Here is a 12,387-nt window from a genome sequence, read left to right as displayed (position 1 = left end):
ACATACATTTTTTTATAAAAGGGGGATGTCATAATATACACCAGTATATCATGGTGCAGACACACACTGATGGACACACAGCAAGACCAATGAACACACACAACACCGCCGCCAATCACCAGTTAGAGCACACTCACTATAAAGAGGGCATCAGTTTTCCCGCTCATTCGGGATGCAGCCTCTCAGAAGGACAGAGCTTACAGCTTACAGCACAGATCTTCACCATGTGCTGAGTGCTGGTTAGGCTAGACATAGGTCTTTAGTTTAATCTAACATCGTGTTAACCCACAGTGAAAGTATGTTCAACAGTTTCTAGCTTAATAAAATAGTGTTGTTCTATTTTAAGTGTTGGTAGCCTGTATGTGTTCCACGGATCCAAAGCACCCAACACATCACCCAGGAAGCCCAAACAGCCAGCGTCAATGACCGCTCAGGACACGCCCAGCCATCAAGGCACCCGCCCCTTTATTGGCTAAAATCGAAGGCAGTAATCGAAGCCTGACGAATTATTGGGTCCAAAGCTAAGGACCGTCCAAAAGAGTGCGAAACTCCCGAAGGATAAAAAGAGACACTGCCATGTGTTCGGTCTCTTTTCGCCCTGGCGCACCGGCACTCTCTTGGCCCCAGCTTGTGCCCAAAAACCAATTGCAGCACCATGACCAGAAGCAAGTTCAAGACCAGCGATCGCTACCAGATGGATGAGCCCAGCAGAAACGGAGCCACTTCTTCAAACCAGCCATGTAATCAGGATAATAATTATCAGTATCCAGTTAAAAAGAGCAACATTATTGGCCTCTCCGGTGCAAATTGGCAACAGAGCCAAGGGGAACTCTGTGAAATGGTGGAAGATAGGAGTGATGAAAAGACAAAAGGGTCGTGGGAATGGGACAGCTAAATAAACTAATCTGCAGTGATTATGAACTAAAGTTGGAAATGAATGATAAGGTTGGAAGGCTTAAAATGTCCAATCAAAAGATGAGACATTAATGTTCCTTGTGTTTCAATTGAGTTTCATTGGAACGGTAAGGAGGCCATGGCCAGAGAAGTTAGAAAGAGGGTGGAATGGAGAATTAAAATTGGCCAAGTAACCAGAAGTCAGGGTCATGCTTGTAAACAGAAAGGAGATGTTCAGCAAAGCAATCACCCACTCTCTCTCCACTGCAAGAGTCAGCAAATAACAAAGAACAAAGAAAAGTACAGCACAGGAACAGGACCTTCGGCGCTCCATGCTGCCCGTCTAAACTAAAATCTACATTTCCGTGGTCCGTATCCTTCTATTCCCATCCTATTCATGTATTTGTCAAGATGCCCCTTAAACGTCACTATCGTAAGCATTATAAGTAGCAACTATGTTGGAAGAATTAAAAGTAAATATTTGTTTCATCAACAAGGATTTTAAAAATTTCATTCACAGGATAAGGGTGTTGCTAACAAAGCCTACATTTGATGCCCATCCTTAATTGGCCTTAACCGAATGGCTTGCTAGGTCATTTCAGAGATCTTTCTCCCACAGTGTCTAATCTCATAATTAAATAACACTGTACTGCCCACTTCTGCTTCCTTCCCAAGATCCATAAACAGACCATCCTGGTAGACCTGTCATTCCAGCCAGTTCCAGCCACATGGAACTTATTTCTTCCTATCTTGATGCTATTTTTTCTCATATTGTCTGATCTATTCTGACCTACGTCTGCAACCCTTCTGTGACTACAACCATTTACAATTTCCTGGTTTTAACTGTCACCTCTTCACCATGCATGACTAATTATTTTATACCTCTATCGACCAACAAGGTGCTATGTGGGCCTTCATTGCCTTTCTCTTGGGGTGACACAACCAGTCCCCACTCATCACTTTTTTATTCCAATTGACTGAACTTTCTCTTACGTTGAAGAAACTTTTCTTTACCTCCACGTATTTGTTGCAAATAAAAAGTTTCACTGTGGAAGCCCATATGAGTCCCAGCTATGCCTGCCCTTTCATGGAATAAGTGGAATATTCTTTGTCACCTGTCCATGTCACCTGCCTCATCGCTTTGTCCTTCACTTTGATGACTGTGGCTCATCCTGAACTGGAAACTTGTACCAACTTTGCTTCCAATTCCCATGCCTCCCTCCTTTGTATTCAGATGGTTCAACTCTGGTTTTTCCCTCCCTGTTCAACTCTGACTTTTCCCTTCTCTTCTTTTATATCTTCATATCTTTATAACTCTATTTCTGGGGATAGAGTCCACTTATATCTACATTACACCCACTGACTTTCAGTTCACTTGATTCTACTTCCTCTAACATGCTTTCAAAAGAGCTCTATTTCATTCATCACAATTTCTCTATCCCCATCACCTCTGTTTTAAGAATGTCACCTTCCATAAGAATGCTTCCAATATGTTTTCCTTTCTCCTCAATTGAGGATTCACCTCCAATTTGATTGAAAGTCCTTGATAATGCCTGTTATATTTCCTGCACTTCTGCTTTCACTCCTTCCCCTCCCTCGCAAAGTCACGCTCGGGTTCCCCTTGCCCTCATCATCCACCCTACCACCTTCCAAATTCAATGGATTATCCTCCATCATTTCTTCCAGATCCAGTGAGTTAGAACCATCAAGTACATCTTTCCTTTACATCCCATTTAGCATTCTAAGTCTGGTCCACTATTGCAACACTCCCAACACGTGCTTCATTCCACCAGCAACTTGCAAGAGTTCATTCAATCTTTCAATTAGAAACATTGCATCCTTCCAGCCTTAACATTGAATTCAATAACTTAAGTTCAAAATTACAGCTCCCTCCTATGGTCCATCATATTACAGATCATCCCATTTGTTCTTACCTTTCCACACCTCCACCAACAATCTCAGTCCCATACCCCACTCTCCCTTCCCCCGGCTCGGATCTTAATTAGAAACTGCTAAACCTCTAACTTCTTCCAGTTCTGATGAAAAGTTCTTGCCTTAAAATGTTAACCCTGTTGTTCTTCCCTCCAATACCACCTAACCCGCTGAGAGCTTCCAGAAACTTTTGCTTTTATTTCAAGAAAGTATTTTGTTAATGTCAATGCATGCTCAAGTCTTCTTTTGCTCTATATAATATAGATATGCCGGAGGCTAAGAATGGAAGCATTTTCAATATTATCTTTTGATGCTTGAGGTATTGGAACCTGTCATGTGAGAATAGGGAATTTGGCTTAATGCATTTAATATGTATTTCTGATTGATGTGGATAAAACATAATTTCATTTGATAATGATTCAATTAAAATGCAGAATTAATTACGATGCAAAATGGCATCCACAGCTGCTGTTATTAGGGCTGCTTTGGTATGATAGTCTCTGTACTTAAACATAAGACAGACAAGCCAGAATAACTCTTTCAGTGATTTACAGGACCACATATTTGTGCAATTAGTCACTAATTGCACCTAAAATGATAATGTAGAAAGGGCTTATTAGTTTCTGCAGATCACTATATGGTGCCAAATTCATCAACATATTTTTGTGCTAATGTATTGTCTTAATGAATTCAAGAACTTTAAACAGCTGTGCATCATACTAATCATTTAATTATTAGCATATTCAGTTGACAAAAAGTTTTGATATTGTTTGCTAAGACTTTTGAAGCCAAAGTACTTTTTTTAGGTATAAAAGAGTTAACTGATATTCCAAGTGTGAGACAAGTCAATGAGCATTCAATGCAGAGTATAAAGATGATTTATCTAAAGCACAATGAAAACAGTCGTCAATCTATTTCTCCAGAAGCAGAAGTTATGTATGCACTATGAGAATATTACTCTTGATGGGCAATTATTGTTTACTCACTTGAAAAGTTTTACATGTAGCGTATTCAAAGTCACCGTCATAAAGCAGTTCAAAGCTGTTATATTGACTTGCAAGCTTCTGCACTGGAAATCCGGAGTTGCTCAGGGCATGCTCCATAGACATTAAAAATGCTGAATAAAGATCTGATTCTGGCTGTGGAGATGTTCCCTGGAGGGCTTTTGGTTGTCCTGGGAGGGCAAAATTTTCTACCATCTGTTGCTAGCCTGGATCACTGCCTCCAAAGTTGAGTGTGAATTGTGCCCTCTCTCTCAATACCTTTTCCAGACATGTTATCCCTTTTGAGGACATTCCGCTGCCATCTGCAGCCAGTGTATGCACCTGCCCTTTTAAAGTTGCTGGCTGCCTTTAAGTAACAGCAGCAAAGTCAAATTGCCTCCTTCTGCTATCCCCCTCTCCCTGCTCAAAGAAAAATATAGTAAGTAACATAAGTAGCACAAGCTTCAGGCTTCACTCATGATAATGAGTAGGCACCATCTATTTTACATAGTCCTTGCAACCACATGAGTAGTAGTCTGTGTGATGTGTTGGATATTGGGTTGTCATGAGTTAATTCTAATCATTTAATATGCTAATCGTATACTGTGTACAACATCACATGAAGTGATGCAACATCCCATGATTTGGTCTCTCATACAGCTTGGTAAAATACATAGTTAGATGTGTTTTGATAAAGCTCCTGCTTTTTATACATCTGGAGACTCATTAAATATTTTAGTCTAACAATACCGAGAATATTGTAATCAGATACGTGTAGCAAGCGTCAAGCCATGTCGGCACCCGCTTTCAGGCTCAATCGAATTTCTAGGTCAGAGTCTGACTCGCAGCTAAAGAATTAGCTGAAGTGCAAGATGGTCCTCAGTGCTGATAAGATGAAGCACTGAGTAAGGTATCAAATCACTGCCTGTATCACAGTATGAGCTAATCATTTTAGGAGAATGGGGAGATTAGAGGAAATAAATTGCTTTTCATTAGTCACTTTATGTTGTTGGGAATAATGCAGTTGATGTGTTTGACAAAATATCACACAATAAAATTGTTAGCAAAATTAAAGCCTGTGGGATCATGGTGCAGGGTAGCATGTATATGCAACTGACTAAGGTACAGAGCTGTGGTGGATAGGTGTTTTGCAGACTGGAAGGATGTGTTCATTGGTGTGCTCAGCGACCAGTATAAGGACCACTCTTTTTGAAATATGTAAACGATCTGAAATTGAGCATGGAATAATTTCAAAGTTTGCAGATGACATGAAACTTGGAAAGGTAGTAAACAATAGACACAGACTTCATGTGAACAATGGGGCCAGACAATATAAATTAAATGGTATAAATTGAAAGGGGGCTGCAGGAACAGAGGGACCTGAGAAGAGGGCAATTTTCTCTTTAGATCAGGGAAGGTTAAAAAGAGATTCGAGATGTTCAAAGTTGTGAATGGTTTGATAGAATAAATAAGAAACACTGTATCCATGGAAGAAGCATAATCAGAAGACACCGGTTTTAAAAGATGAGTGATGAACCAAAGACAACAAGAGGAAAACAGGAAAATAAAGCCGATTTTAATAGGATCAGATATGATTTGGCCAGAATGGACTGGGAGCAGACACTTATAGGTAAATCTGTGACAGAACAGTGGGACGCATTCAAGAAGAAAATAGGAGAGTGCAAGGCCAGCATGTTCCAATCAAAAAAAAGGGTGGGACAGGGCAGCATGGTGGTGCAGTGGTTAGCACTGCTGCCTCACGTCGCCAAGGTCCCAGGTTCGATCCCGGCTCTGGGTCACTGTCCGTGTGGAGTTTGCCCATTCTCCCCGTGTTTGCGTGGGTTTCACCCCCACAACCCAAAGATATGCAGGTTAGGTGGATTGGCCACGCTAAATTGCCCCCTAATTGGAAAAAATGAATTGGGCACTCTAAATTTTTTTTTAAAGTGTGGGACCAACAAATCTAGTGAACCTTGGATATCGAGGGATATACAGCATTGGATCAGGAGAAAAAGGGAAGCCTATGGGGGATATCGAGGGCTCAAAACTTCAGAAGCCCTATAAGAGGCAAGAGGGAACTTAAAAAAGGAAATTAGGAGAACAAAAAGGGGTTATAGAAGAATACAGGCAAGTAAACCAAAGGAAAATCCTAAGTTGTTTTACATGTACATTAAAAGTAAAAGGATAGCTAGGGATAGAGTGAGCCCATTAAGGACCACAGTGGTAATTTATGTGTGGACCATAGGAGATAGCTAGGGTTCTAAATGAATACTTTGTGTCAGTGTTCACCCATGAGATGGACAATGTGTATATAGAAATCAGGGAGAAGGACTGTAATAAAATTAAAAAGATTGTCATAGACAGAGAGGTGGTCCGGCAGGCTTAAAAGTAGACAAATCTCCAGGGCCAGGTGAAATGTGTCATAGGCTGTTGAGTGAGGGCAAGGGAGGAAATAGCAGCGGAGCAGGCAATAATTTTCAATTCCTCTCTGGCCACAGGAGAGATGTCGGAGGACTGGAGGATAGCCAATGTGGTACCATCATTCAAGAAGGGAGGAAGGGATAAACCAGGAAACTACAGGTCAGTCAGTCTAACCTCAGTGGTGGGGAAACTATTGGAAGCAATTCTAAGAGACAGAATTAATCTGCATTTGGAGAGGCAGGGCTGAATAAAGAACAGACAGTATGCTTTCGTTAAGGGGAGGTTATGTCTGACCAATTTGATTGAATTTTTCGAAGAGGTGACCAGGTGTGAAGATGAGGGAAATGCATTTGACGGAGTCTACTTGGACCTCAGCAATAATTTTGATAAGGACTCACATGGGAGACTGATAGCGAAGGTAAGAACCCATGGAATCCAAAGAAATTTGGCAAATTGGACCAAAATTGGCTGAATGGCAGGAAGCAGAGGGTGCTGGTCAAGGGGTGTTTTTCTGACAGGAAGCCTGTGTCCAGTGGGGTCCCGCAGGGATCAGTGTTGGGGCCTGTGCTGTTTGTGGATCATATAAATGATTTTGATACGAACGTAGGAGGCTTAATCAGTAAGTTTGTGGATGATACGAGAATTGGTGAGGTAGTAAAAAGTGAGGAGGATAGCCTTCGATGACAGCAGGATATTGATGAGCTGGTCAAATGGGCTGATCAGTGGCAAATGGAACTCAAGCCTGATAAGTGTGAGGTGATGCACGTGGGCAGGACAAACAAGGCAAGGGAATTCATGATAAAGGGCAGCACGGTAGCATAGCGGTTAGCGCAATTGCTTCACAGCTCCAGGGTCCCAGGTTCGATTCCCGGCTGGGTCACTGTCTGTGCGGAGTCTGCACGTTCTCCCCGTGTGTGCGTGGGTTTCCTCCGGGTGCCCCGGTTTCCTCCCACAGTCCAAAGATGTGCAGGTTAGGTGGATTGGCCATGCTAAATTGCCCTTAGTGTCCAAAATTGCCCTTAGCGTTGGTTGAGTGGGGTTACTGGGTTATGGGGATAGGGTGGTGTGGGATTGGGTAGGGTGCTCTTTCCAAGAGCCGGTGCAGACTCGATGGGCCGAATGGCCTCCTTCTGCACTGTAAATTCTATGAAATCTATGAAATGATAACTGGCAGGACCCTGGGAAGCACCGAGGTGCAGAGTGACCTTGATGTGCATGTACAACTGAAGGTAGCAGAGCAGATGGATTCTGTGGTTAAGAAGGATGTGGTATACTTGCCTTTATTAGCCGAGGGATATAGTTTAAGAACAGGGAGGTTATACTGGACCCATATAAAACATTGGTTGGCCACAGCTAGGGTATTGTGTGCAGTTCTGGAATCCACATTATAGACGGGATGTGATAGCATTAGAAAGGGTGCAGAAGAGATTTACCAGGATGTTGCCAAGGCTGGAGAGTTTTAATAATAATCTTTATTATTGTCACAAGTAGGCTTACATTAACACTGCAATGAAGTTACCGTGAAAATCCCCTAGCCGTCACACTCCGACGCCTGTTCGGGTACACGGAGAGAATTCAGAATGTCCAAATTACCTAACAGCACATCCTTCGGGGCTTGTGGGAGGAAACCGGAGCAAACACATGCAGACACGGGGAAAGCGTGCAGACTCCCGGCAGACAGTGACCCAAGTCGGTAATAGAAACTGGGACCATGGCACTGGTGCTAACCACTGTGCTACTGTCAAAACACTTTTTTTATTATCAGCTGTAGGAAAAGGTTAACTATAGCTGGCTGAAGCGATATGAATTGGCAGGCTTAGCTGCTCGGCAGAAGGCAGCTTAGTGGCCAAGTCTGCCACATCGTAGGCATTGTCGAGATTTTGCAGGGCATTGCCGCTTTAAATGGGCGGAGCCACAGTTGCCGCACGTCGTGACGTCAGCACGTTCACTGCGCCACCGCGCATGCGTGGTGCGGTCGTGCCTGGTGCGCGCCTGCGTATTATGTTGCTCCACGTCGTCGTCCCCTCGTTTGGTGCGCACAAGCGCGGGAGTCTGCAAAAAGCGCGCGAAATGGCCGCCCTCATCCAGGCTGAGGCCCTGGAGATGCTCAATCACTTGGACCTGTTCCGCCTCGTGGGGACCTTGCTGTGCAGTTTCAGCCGCTTGCATATGGGAATACTGACTCGTGGCATTTTCATGTAAGACACAGATCTCGATGGCGGTCGATAGGGTGAGTTGCTTTACTTTGAGGAGCTGCTGACGTAGGTGGTCCGACTGAACACCGAAAACTATCTGCTCGCGTATCATGGAGTCGGAGGTGGGCCCGTAGCTGCAAGACTGCGCAAGGATGTGGAGGCGCATGAGAAAGGATTGGAAAGGTTCATCCTTACCCTGCAAACGCTGCTGGAACACGTAGCGCCCAAAACTTTCATTCACCTCTACGCTGCAGTGAGTGTCAAACTTGAGGGGGACCGTCTTGAACTTAGTTTTGTCTTCATCATCCGCAATGGTGAGAGAGTTGAAAATGTGGATGGCATGGTCCCCGGCCGTGGAGAGGAGAAGAGGAATTTTTCTGGTATCCGAGGCGCCCTCCCTGTCTGTGGCTTTGAGGAAGAGCTGGAAGCGCTGTTTGAAAATCTTCCAGTTGGCCCCGAGGTTGCCGGCGCTGCAGAGCGGCAGCGGCGGGCTGATGCTGTCCATGTTGCAGGATGACAGAATGCTGGCAGAAGGCAGATCACTTGCAGGTAGGTCTAAGAAGTGCTAATATCCCTCAACTCCTGCTATCATGATGTGTTGGGTATTCTGGATCACATACAGGTCACCAACACTTGAAATAGTGCAACACTATTTTATTGAATCACTAACTGTTTAAACATACTCAGACTGTGGGTGATTAGGATACTAGCTTTAACTAAAGACCTTTGCCTTGTCCTAACCAGTCGAGGCACTCAGCACATGGTGAAGGTCTGTGTTACAGGCTGTGAGCTCTGTGCTCCGAGCTGGCTGCTACTCGAATGAGCGGGAACTCTGATGCCCCCTGTCTTTATAGCGCGTATGCTCTCACTGGTGATTGGTTGCGGTGTTGTGTGTGTTCATTGGTCCCTCTGTGTGTCCATCAGTGTGCGTCTGCACCATGATATACTGGTGTATATTATGACAGTAAAAAGAAGCAAATTTAAATGGCTTCACAGCTTAACATGTATGGGCTCAGGAGAGCAACATCATAACTGGCTTGGTACAATCATTAATCAAAGTTGAATGTTCTCATGGCCCCACCAAGAACCGAAGGAAGAACAGTGTAAGGTCATAAAAAACATGACAAGACAGTGCACACTTTCCTATGCCGCACAGGGCTACAACCAGTATAAGAAATCAGGGTAAATTACCCTCCGCCAGACCGGGTGCACACCAGCATACAATTCGCTCAGCCCCAGCAGCACAACAGACATCAGGAACCCAACATGTCCATCTCTTTTGGGTATCAGACCCAACTGCGCCCATGCAAAGGGTCAAGAGCAGATTCATCATGCTCAGCTCTACAAAAAAACAAAAGGAAATCCATGAGAATCCCAGTTATAAGGGGAAATTGCATATACACCCTACCATGCAACATAACCCTCTTCCAGGCCCAGAGCAGAACTAATATCATTTATATAATTACAAAATTATGAGGAGAGGAGCAGCAGCAACAAGCATGAGTTGTTCTCATTGTCAGTTGTTCTCCGAGGGCAGCACAGTAGCATAGTGGTTAGCGCTATGGCTTCACAGCGCCTTTCCCTGGTTCGATTCCCACTTGGGCCACTGTCTGTGTGTAGTCTGCACATTCTCCCCTTGTCTGCGTGGGTTTCCTCCGGGTGCTCCAGTGTGCACCCACGGTCCAAGGATGTGCAGGTTAGGTGGATTTGCCATGCTAAAATTGCCCTTAGGTTAGATTGGGTTACGGGGATAGTGTGGAGGGTGGCGTTGAGTGGGGTGCTCTTTCCAAGAGCCGGTGCAGACTCAATGGGCCGAATGGCCTCCTTCTGCACTGTAAATTCTATGATAGCAATGTAGATTGTTTTCCTTGGAACAGAGGAAACTGAATGGGAACAGGATTGAGATGTATAAAGTTATGAGAGGAACAGATAAAGTAGACAGGAACATATGTTTCCCCTTGGTAGAGGGATCAATGACCAGGGGCATCGAATTAAGGTAAGGGGCAGGAGGTTTAGAGGGGATGTGAGGAAAAACATTTTTCCCAGAAAGTGGTGGGTGTTTGGAACTCGCTGCCTGAAAGGGTGGTGGAGGCAGAGACCCTCATAACATTTAGAAAGTATTTAAATGTGTATTTGCGATCCCGGGGCATACAAGGCTATGGGCCAAGTGCTGGAAAATGGGATTGGGATAGTTAGGTTGTTTTTGACCGGTGCAGATGCGATGGGCCGAAAGGCTTTTTCTGTGCTGTATGATTCTATGATTAAAAAAGCAAAAACTGCAGATTGTGGAATGTTAAGTTCTGAAGAAGAGTCATACACACTCAAAATGCTAACTGGTTTCTGTCCCTACAGAAACTTCCAGACCTGCTGAGATTTTCCATCGTTTTCAGTTTTTCTGGAAGAGGAAAGCAATGTACATTTTAAGTTATTTGTGATCTAGAATTGACTGCCTGTAAGGCTGATGTGTGCAAATTCAGTGGTAATTTTTAAAAGACAAATAAATACCTGAAGAAAAAAAATTACAGGGCAATGAGAAACGAGCAGGGGCTGGAAATAATCAAATAGTTTTCCAAAAGTGCCAGTGCAGACACGACGGGCCAAATACCCTCCTACTGTGTTGTTTCATTCTATAATTCCAAGCTATCAACCTTTTACTTGTTTCACTGTTTCTTAGCTTCCCCTAAAATGCATCTACGCTATTCACTACAACTAACTTTTTCCTGCGCAGCTGATAATAAAAATCTGTTTTCACTGCTACCACTGTGCATGTATCAAAAAATCATTTGATGCATACAATATATTGTTGCCTGTGAAAATTGCCTTGCATCCCATCAAGTGTAAACTCTTTCCCTTCCTCTCTGAATCCTATACACTTTGCTCCCTCTTATTGTAAGGTAATAAAAATAAGACTTGTGTCATGGACAAAATATGTGTTTTCTTACTGTCCACAAACAATGTGCTTTGTATGTGAGGTGTGTGTATTTTCTTACCCTCAAAATAATTGTTCCCATTTAAATAATTCAAACAGCATGCTTTTTGAGAGTTTAAAAATAAATAAAGGTATTTATTATCCCACACATTCCCTGGAGGTATAAAAAGGTGGCAACTCACTCACACAGCTCACCCACATTATCACTCACACAAAGATTAGGTAGAGATGAAGGACAAAAACAGTACAATTACAAAGTATAATTGTCTCTGTTTCTCTTTTCTGTCAGGCCGATTGTTTCTTTGATGATTTGATGCTTTTAGTTGAAATGAAGGACTTGTAAGCAAAGGGTTCACAGTAAGAGATGAAGTGAGAGTTACTTGGTACCAAAGCAGCATTTGACTGAGTGTGGCATCAAGGAGCGCTCGCAAAATTAGAGTCAATGGGAATTGGATTTCACTGGCTGGAGTCACACTAAGCATAGAGGAGGATAGTTGTGGTTGTTTGAGGTCAATCTTCTCAGGCACAGGATTTCTTCAAGGTAGTGTCCTAGATCCAACCACCTCAGCTGCTCATTAATGACCTTCCTGTTTGTAGGATGTTTGATACAGTATGGTATGTCTTAAATAAGTTTCCATAGTCTTCTGTAAGTTAACTATAAACTACTAGAACTATTTACACCTGTACAGTGAAGAGTACAAACTTCAAGCTGTCTTCATTCTTCGATCAATACACGTATCTCTACTCAACATCATACTGGGTCTGGGCCATATGTCTTCTTACATTGCTGTGTGGGTGGTAATGTACTCAATCCCACATGAACTCTATTGAGGCAGACCCTTGTACTACACTTCCCTCCATCATAAAGCCAGAAGTGGGGTTGTTCGCTGATGATCGCACAATGTTCAGCATCATTTGTGACTCCTCGGATACTGAAGCCATCCGCATCCATATGCAGCATGGCCAGAACAACATTCACACTTTCGAACATGCAAGAATCCAAATTAAGAGCAGGAGTAGGCCATTCAGCTCC

General features: G+C 43.5%; 1 long non-coding RNA gene across 2 annotated transcripts in view; it reads right to left on the bottom strand.

The window, feature by feature from the left end:
* Positions 1-12,387, bottom strand: part of LOC140393114 (uncharacterized) — a 64,538-nt gene that overhangs the window by 27,554 nt on the left and 24,597 nt on the right. The window contains exon 2 of one of the 2 annotated variants that reach the window (XR_011935496.1): positions 9,617-9,766. The exons of the other annotated variant lie outside the window; for it this stretch is intronic. This is a non-coding gene — a long non-coding RNA (uncharacterized lncRNA). The remainder of the gene's footprint in view (positions 1-9,616; positions 9,767-12,387) is intronic. 2 annotated transcript variants of the gene reach the window in all.

This window comes from Scyliorhinus torazame, chromosome 16 (genome assembly GCF_047496885.1).
Source record: "Scyliorhinus torazame isolate Kashiwa2021f chromosome 16, sScyTor2.1, whole genome shotgun sequence".
Lineage (NCBI taxonomy): Eukaryota > Metazoa > Chordata > Chondrichthyes > Carcharhiniformes > Scyliorhinidae > Scyliorhinus > Scyliorhinus torazame.
This window is presented reverse-complemented; position numbering and strand designations above follow the sequence as displayed.